Genomic DNA, 9,665 nt, shown 5'->3' with positions numbered 1-9,665 from the left:
TGTATTCTTTCAGTGTTCCAAAATTTATAGTTATGATCATTCTTTCTGTGCTGATACTGGTAATTTGTGTCTCTTCGCTTTATCTTGGTCAGTTTGGCTTGGAGTTAATGATTTTATTGATCATTTCAAAGGCAAACTAGTTAAAAAGATTTGAGCAGAGAAAAGTATATGAACAGCCAACAAATACATCTAATATATACTGTATTATCATATAAGTCAAAAAAATAGGTAAAACCCAATTCTAGACTAAAGATGCATTTTTAGGTGATAAAATTATACTGAAAGGACGTTTGCAAAAAGGTAGTGAAGACTTTGGGGTATGGAGAGGTTAGTAATTGGGAAGGGACACAGTGTGAAAGGGGACTCTGCGTGCTGGTTGTCCTATTTCTTGTTTCTTTCTTTCTTTCTTTCTTTCTTTCTTTCTTTCTTTCTTTCTTTCTTTCTTTCTTTCCTTCTTTCTCTCTTTCTTTCTTTCTTTCTTTCTTTCTTTCTTTCTTTCTTTCTTTCTTTCTTTCTTTCTTGAGAGAGAGTGAGCACTCAAGTGGGTGGGGAGGGTCAGAGGGAGAGAGTGAGCAAGAATCGAGTAGGTTTCACACTCAGGGCAGAGCCTGACACAGGGCTTGATCTCCTGGCTCTGAGATCATGACCTGAGCCAAAATCAAGTTGGACACTGGACTGACTGAGCCACCCAGGTGCCCTGGTCCTATTTTCTTTTCTTTTCTTTTCTTTTCTTCTTTCTTTTTTCTTTTCTTTTCTTTTCTTTTCTTTTCTTTTCTTTTCTTTTCTTTCTTTCTTTTTTCTTTTTTTTCTTTTTCCTTTCTTTTTCTTTCTTTTCTCTTTTCTTTCCTTTCTTTTTTAAGATTTATTTATTTATTCATGAGAGACACACAGAGAGAGGCAGAGAGACACAGGCAGAGGGAGAAGCAGGCTCCCTATGGGGATCCCGATGCAGGACTTGATCCCAGGATCAAGTCCTGAACCGAAGGCAGGCACTCAACCGAAGGCAGGCACTCAACCACCGAGCCACTCAGGTGTCCCCTATTTCTTGATCAAGTGGTACTTACTAGGTATTCATTCTGGTAAATCATTATGCTGTGCTTTTGTGTATGTGCACTAATATGATGTGTTATATTTTATAATAAACCTTTGATTTCATTGGTTTTCACTATTGATTGTCTTTTTTTAAATTTAATTGATTTCTTACCTTTATTATGTTTTTCCTTATACTAACTTTGGGTTTAACTTAAATCCTCTAGCTTTTTAAGGTGGGAGCTTAAATAACTGATTTTAGATCTTTTCTGATATAATTCCATAAATTTCCTTCCAAGTATAGCTTTAATTGCATCTCACAAATTTTGATATGTTGTGTTTTTGTTTTAATAAAGTTCAAAATACCATCCACCTCTGGACTGCCTCCTTAATCCCAGTCCACCACCCCATCTTCCCTAGTCTCCCCCTTTCCCCCCGCCTGCCTGCACTGCTACTGCCTTCACCACCTTCTCCCTTACCACCTCCTCACCTCTCCTGCCTCTCCTCCCTGCTTTTCCCCACTTCCTACTTCTACCTCCGACCCCATCTCCACCCCCTCCTGCCCCTCCCAAACATGGCCTGGCCCAGTTCAAAATACTTTATTTTCTTGCGATTTCTTCTTCGACCCATTGATTACTTAGATGTATGTTTAATTTTAAAATGTTTGAGGATTTTCCAGGTATGTTACTGGTTTATAATTTAATTTGGTTGTAGTTAAGAGAACATATTCTTTTTTTATTTTAAAGAATTTATTTGGGACTTGTCTTAGACCCAGTATATAGTCTGTTTTAGTGGATGCTCCGTGTGTATTTTTTTAAAGATTTATTTATTCATTCATTCATTCATTCATTCATTCATGAGAGACAGAGAGAGGCAGAGACACAGGTAGAGGGAGAAGCAGGCTCCCTGCAGGGAACCCAACGTGGGACGCATGGGGACTCAATCCGCATGGGACTCAATCCGGGGTCTCCAGGATCACTCCCTGGGCTGAAGGCGGTGCTAAACCGCTGGCCCACTGGGGCTGTCCCCTCTGTGTGTATTTGAAAAGAATGTGTATTCAGCAGTTGAGTGGAGTGTTCTAGAAATACCAAATTGGTTGACAGTGATGTTCAGGTTCTAACCATACTGATTTTGTCTACTTCTATCAATTATTGAGAGAGACATGTAAATTATAATGTGGATTTAACTGGCTTTTCCATTCGATTAGTCTAAAAAATTTTAAACATAAAAAAATAAGATGAAGCAAAATAAAATACAAAACACAAAAATGTACAGCTCAATGAATGCTCTCAAAGTGATGGTGTAACTGGCACCCAAGTCAAGGAATAGAGCATGGCCAGCATCCCAGCGTTCCCTTAGACTTCCTGTGTCCCTCCTTCATAAGGATTCCACTGTCCTGCCTTTATAGTGCCACTGCCTTGGTTTTCTTTGGAGTTGTTATTTCCTTTCAGTTTTATTGAGAGTTAATTGACATACAGAACTGTAAGTTTAAGGTGTACAGCATCACGATTTCACTTACATGTATTATAAATGATTACCCCATCAGCTATAGATACACCAAAAAAGGTACATATGTTTTATTTCTTGTGATGAGAACTTTTAGAATCTACTCTTAGTGTGTTAACTTTAGTCATCATGTTGGATGTTACATCTCCCGTTTGTATTTAGAACTGAAAGGTGGTGCCTTCTGACTGCCTTCCTACTCCCGCCTCTCACGCCCACTTCTGGCAACCACAAATCTGATCTTTTTCTATGAATTTGTTTTTTTGTAAATATTTTTTATTTGTCTATTTATGAGAGAGAGAGAGGTAGAGACACAGCGGGGAGAAGCCCGCTCCCTACAGGGATCCCGATGTGGGACTTGATCCTGGACCTGGGTTCACACCTTGAGCAAAGGCAGATGCTCAACCACTGAGCCACCTGGGTGTCCCTGAATTTGTTTTTAGATTCCACATATATGTGTGACATACAGGCTTTCTCTGACTGATTTTACTTAGCACAATGTCCTCAAGGCTCACTCATGTCACAAATGGCAGGGTTTTCTTTCTTATGGGTGAATAGTATTCTGTTGTGTCTTTATGCCATGTTTTTTTTTTTTTTTATCTGTTCATCCATTGATGGGTGTTTGGGTTATTTCCATATCTTGGCTGCTATTGTAAATAATGCTCTAATGAACTTGGGGGTGCAGATATTTCTTTGACAAAGCTTTTGTTTCCTGGGATTTTAATTCTCAGAAGTGGAATTACTGGATCATATGATAATTCCATGTTTAGTTTTTTTTTTCCATGTTTAGTTTTTAAAGGAAACTCCATACTGTTTTCCACAGTGGCTACACCAACTTATATTCCCATCAACAGTGCATAACATTCCCTATTTTCCACAACCATGCTGACACCTGTTTTTATCTTTGTGATCAGAGCCATTTTAATAGATGTGAAGTGGTATCTCATTGTGGTTTTGATTTGCATTTCCCTAATGATTAGTGATGTTAACCATCTTTTCATGTACCTGCTGGCTGCTTGAATAATTTTGGAAATTGGCCTTTTGTTGGATTTTTTGACTTTTAATTGTATTTTTAATTAGAGTACTTTTTAATTGGAGTTTTAATTGGATTTCTTGTGGTTTTGTTATTGAATTCTTTGAGTTCTTTATAGATTTTGGATATTAACCATGTGTCAGATATATGATTTGCAATTATTTTTTACAATGAAAACCACAAAACATTGCTGAAATTAAAGACATAAATGAATGGAAATATATCCCATGTATATTGATTAGAAGTCTTGATAAGTTGAAGACAGACACATAGAAAGTAAAACTCTTTAGAATTTCATCACCCACATATGTAATTTTTGCTATTTAGAAAAATTGTAAAATATGGATAACAAAATTTACCATCTTAATCATTTTTTTACATGTATAGTTCAGTGGTATTAAATATGTTCATATCATTATCTAATGTGAAATTTTGCCTCATATTTTCTTCTAGGAATTTTATAGTTTTAGGTCTTGTAATTAGGTCTTTGATCTATTTTTGGTTAATTATTATATTGTGTTAAGTAAAGATTCAACTTCATTCTTTTGCATATGATTATCTGGTTTTCTTAGCACCATTTGTTGAAAAGACTGTCCTTTCACTATTGAATGGTCTTGGCATCCTTGTTAAAGATCATTTGACCACATATGTGAGGTTTTATCTCTAGGCTCTTTATGCCATTCCATTGGGCTATGTGTCTGTCTTCATCTTATCAAGACTTCTAATCAGTGTACATAGGATATATTTCCATTCATTTATATCTTTAATTTCTTTCAGCAATGTTTTGTGGTTTTCATTGTACAAGTCTCTCACCTCCTTGGTTAGGTTAATTTCTAAATATTTTGTTCTTTTTGATACTATTATAAATGGAGTTGGTTTTATAATTTCCTGTTCAGAATGTTCATTGTTACTGTATAGAAATGCAACTGATTTTTGCGTATTGACTTTGTACCCTGTTACTTGGATTCATTTATTAGCTGTAACAGGTCTTGTGTGTGTCACATCTTTAGGTTCTACATGTAAGATCATATCTGCAAACAAGGACAATTTTACTTCCTCCTTTTCCGTTTGGATGCTATTTATTTCTCTTTCTTGTCCAATTGTTCTGGATAGAAGTGGACATGCTTCCTTTTTGTTCATGATCTTAGAGGAAATGCTTTCAATTTTGTCCCATTGAGTATGTTAGCTGTGGATTTTTCATATGCAACTTTTATACTGAGATTGTTTCCTTCTATTTCTAGTTACTGAGCATTTTTATTATGAAAAGGTGTTGAATTTTGTCAGATGCCTTTTCTGCATCAATTGTGATGATCATGTGTGTTTTTTTTTTTTGCCTTCATTCTGTTAATGTGGTGTATTATATTGATTGATTTTCCTATGATGAGCCATCTTGAATCAAGGAATAATCCCATTTGGTTATGGTGTGTCATCCTTTTAATATGCTGCTAAATTCATCCTTTTAATATGCTGCTAAATTCAGTTTATTAGTATTTTGTGGAGGTTTTTTTGCAATGATGTTCATAAGGGATAATGGTCTGTAGTTTCCTCTTAGTGTCTTTGGCTTTACAGAATGAATTAGGAAGTCTTCCTTCTCTTCAAGTTTTTTTTTTAAAGGTTTTATTTATTCATGAGACACACACACACACACACACACACACACAGAGAGAGAGAGAGAGAGAGAGGCAGAGACACAGGCAGAGGGAGAAGCAGGCTACATGCAGGGAGCCTGACATGGGACTCAATCCCGGGACTCCAGAATCACACCCTAAGCCGAAGGCAGGAGTTAAACCACTGAGCCACCCAGGGATCCCCCTCTTCAAGTTTTTGGAAAAATTTTTGAGGGTTTAATTCTTTAAATGATTCATAGAACTCACCAGTGAAGTCATTAGGTCCAGGACTTCTTTGGAAGGAGATATTTTCTTTTAAAGATTTATTTATTTTAGAGAGCAAGTGAGTGAGAGAAGGGGCAGAGGGAGAAGTTGAGGAAGAGAATCAGACTCCTCGCTGAGTGGGGAGCCTGATGCAGGGCTCAATACAACGTCAAGATCATGCCCTGAGCCTAATTCAGGAGTCAGATGCTCAACCGACTGAGCCACCCAGACACCCATGGCAGATTTTTGAATACTGATTCTATCTTCTTAGTTAATAGTCTATTCGGATTTTTTTATTTCTTCGTGGTTTAGTTTTGGTAGGTTTTGTGTTTTTAGAAATTTGTCCAATTAGATTGTCCTATTTTTTGCATATAATTGTGTATTGCATAGTATGTTCATAATTCTTTTTATTTCTGTGGGATTGGTAGTAATGTCCTCATTTTGATTTCTGCTCTTAGTAATTTAAGTCTTTTTTCTTATTTCATCTGGTAAATAGTTTGTGAGTTTTGTTGATCTTTTCAAAGAACCAACTTTTTTCATTGATTTTCTCCTTTCTTTTTCTTTTCTCTATTTCATTTATTTCTGTTCCAATCTTTATTTCCTTCCTTTTCCTAGTTTTGGGTTTAGGTTGATATTTTTTCTAGTTCCTTAAGCTGTAAAGTTGTTTATTTGAGATCTTTCATGGTTTTTTAATATAAACATTTATAGCTATACATTTCCCCCTAGCACTTTTGCTGCATACCATGAATTTTGGTATATTGTGTTTTTGTTTTCATTCATCTCTAAGTATTTTCTAATTTCCTTTGTGATTTATTCTTTGATCCATTAGTTGTTTAAAAGTGTGTTTAATTTTGACAGTTTTGTGAGTTTTCTCATTTTCTTTATGTTACTGATTTCTAATTTCGTTCCACGGTGGTGAGAAGATACTTCGTATTTATCTTAATAAATTTTAAAAAATATATTTTTATTATTTGATTTTTTTTAAGATTTTATTTATTTATTCATGAGAGACACACACAGAGAGAGAAAGAGAGAGAGAGAGAAAGGCAGAGACACAGGCGAAGGGAGAAGCAGGCTCCACGCAGGGAGCCGGACGTGGGACTCGATCCCGGGTCTCCTGGATCAGGCCCTGGGCTGAAGGCAGCGCTAAACTGCTAAGCCCCCCGGGCTGCCCCAGATTTTTATTTTTAAAATTTATTTTAAAATCTATTGAGAATTCATGGCCTAACATATGTTCTATTGTAGAAGACGTCCCATGTGTACTTGGGAAGAATGCTGTTGTTTTTGGTAGACAAATATTTCTATATTTGTCTAGATTGAGTTATGTTCTTTATGTCCTTGTTATCCTCACTTCTGTCTGGTTTTTCTGTCCATTATTCCAAGTAGGGTACTGATATCTCCAACGATTATTATAGGATTGTCTATTTCTCTTATCAATTCTGTCAGTTTTTTTTCGTGTATTTTGATGGTCTGTCTTTGGGTGTGTAAATGTTTATAATTATTATATATTCTTGCCATATTGAACTTTTGATTAATATATAGTGTTCTTCACCTCTTGTAAACTTTTTAAAATATTTTATTTATTTATTTGAGAATGAATGAGTGAGTGAGAGAGAGAGCACACAAGCAAGGGCAGAGGCAGAGGGAGAGAGAGAAAGAAGGTTCCCTACTCCCTGCTGAGTAGGGAGCCCGACATGGAGCTTGATCCCAGGCCTTGGGATCATGACCTGAGCCAAAGGCAGATGCTTAACTGAATGAGTCACCCAGGTGCCCCTCTTGTAAACTTTTTTGATTTAAAGTCTATTTTTCTATTATGAGAATAGTTACATCTAGTTATTTTTGGTTACTACTTGCATGGAGTATCTTTTTTTTTTTTTAAATTTTTTTTAACTTTTATTTATTTATGATAGTCACAGAGAGAGAGAGAGAGAGGCAGAGACACAGGCAGAGGAAGAAGCAGGCTCCATGCACCGGGAGCCCGACGTGGGATTCGATCCCGGGTCTCCAGGATCGCGCCCTGGGCCAAAGGCAGGCGCCAAACCGCTGCGCCACCCAGGGATCCCTAGCATGGAGTATCTTTTTCCATCCTTCATTTTCAACTTGTTGATGTGTTTGGATCTCAAATGAGTGTCTTACAGAGAGCATATACTTGGAATATGCATTTTTTATTCATTCTGACAATCTCTGTCTTTTGATTAGAGAGTTTAATATCCTTACATTAAGAGTAATTACTGGCTACCTGGGTGGCTCCGTTGGTTAGTTCTGTTCTTTTCTGTGCTATTGTTTTTTATAGGCCCCATAGCTTCCCCCCCCCCCCCAATTTCTTGCATTCCTGTCTTTTTTTGTGCTTGGTTGATTTTTTTTAATTTTAGTATATGTGCTGCCGAAGCGAGCACAGGTTGATTTTTTTTGTAGTGAAATATTTAAATGCCTTTTTGATTTCCTTTTGTGTATATTCTATAGTGATTTCTTTGTGGTTTCTGTGGGGGATTACATTTACATCCGAAAGTTGTAACATTCTAAGTTGAATGTATAGCCCCTTAATTTCAACAGCACACTAAAACTACTTCTTTATAGCTGTGTACCCAGCTATTCTGGTTGTTGATGTTGCAAAATTATACCTCTGTATACATTGTGTGCTCCCAAACATAATAATAATTCTTTTAAATGCATTAATATCCTGAATTATCTAGAAAACCGGATTTGGAATTACAAGCCAAAGTTACAATAATACTAGCTTTTCCAGTAATAATAATAATCATCATCTCCTCCTCCTCCTCCTCCTCCTTCTTCTTCTTCTTCCTTTTTTACTTTAAATGTATTTAAGTATCTTAGTCTCTAAAATCATGTAGAAAACAAAAATATAATTACAAACCATTCTTTTTTTTTAAGATTTTATTTATTTATTCAAGAGAGACACACAGAGAGAGGCAGAGACATAGGCAGAGGGAGAAGCAGGCTCCCTGCAGGGAGCCCGATGTGGGACTTGATCCCAGGACCTGGGATCCTGAACTGAGCCAAAGGCAGATGCTCAACTGCTGACCCCACAAACCATTCTTATAACAAAATTAGCTTTCATAATTGCTTGTGCATTTTCATTTATTGAGATCTTATTTCATTTTTTGAGATCTTATTTCTCCATATGGTTTTGAGGTATTGTCTAGTGTGTTTTCATTTGTGGGCATTCTTGCAGGCAGGTCTAGTAGTCATGAACTCCCTCAGCTTTTGTTTCTCTGTGAATGTCCTGATTTCTCTCCACTTTTGAAGGGCAATTTTGTTGGATATAGAATTCTTAGTTGACAGGTTTTTGTTTTTGTTTTTTTTTCTTAGCACTTTGAATAAATTGGCTGTCTTCTAACTTCCAAAGTTTTTGATGAGAAATTTGCAGATAATTTTACTGAGATTCCTGTGTATGTGATGATTCATTTTTCTCTTGCTGTAGTCAAGATTCACTTAATGTCTTTGTCTTTTGAAAGTTTGATTATAATGTGTCTTGGTGTGGGTCTCAGAGTTAATTTTACTTGGAGTTTGTTGAGCTTCTTGGATGTTTATATTCATATCTTCTCATCAAATTTGGGAAGTTTTCACTTATTGTTTCTTCAGATACTCTCTCTGTTCCTTTCTCTCTGTGGGGACACTCATAGTGCATATGTTGGTCCAGTTGATGGTATCCCAGTGGTTCCTTAGGCTCTGTTCACTTCAATTTTTTTCTGTTTTTCAGTCTTGATAATTTTTATTCTATCTTCAAGTTTACTAATTCTTCCTTCTACCTGCTCAAATCTGCCTTTGAATCTCTCTAGTGAATTTTTCATTTCAATTATTGTACTTTTCAGTGCCAGAATTTCTTCCTTTTTAAAGGCTTTCTATCTCTTTATTGATATTTCATTTTGTTTGTTCATCATCTTTTTGACTGTCTTCACATCTTTTTTGGTTCTTTAAGCCTGTTTAGGACAGTTGTTTTAAAGTCTTTGTCTAATCTATCTATCATTAAGTGTTTTTCAGTGATAGATGCTGTTGAATTATTTCTTGCCTTTGAATGGGCCATACTTTCCTGTCTTGTATGCCTTGTGATTTTTTGTTGTTGTTGAACACTGGACATTCGAGTATAGTAATGTGGTCATCCAGAATCAGATTTTCTCTCTCCTCCAGGGTTTGCTGTTTTGTTTTGTTTTTAAGTAGGCTCCAGAATAGATCCCAAAGGGGCTCAAACCCACAGCCCTGAGATTAAG

This window comes from Nyctereutes procyonoides, unplaced genomic scaffold (genome assembly GCF_905146905.1).
Source record: "Nyctereutes procyonoides isolate TBG_1078 unplaced genomic scaffold, NYPRO_anot_genome, whole genome shotgun sequence".
NCBI lineage: Eukaryota > Metazoa > Chordata > Mammalia > Carnivora > Canidae > Nyctereutes > Nyctereutes procyonoides.
The sequence above is the reverse complement of the archived record's forward strand: the minus strand, read 5'-3'. Positions refer to the sequence as shown.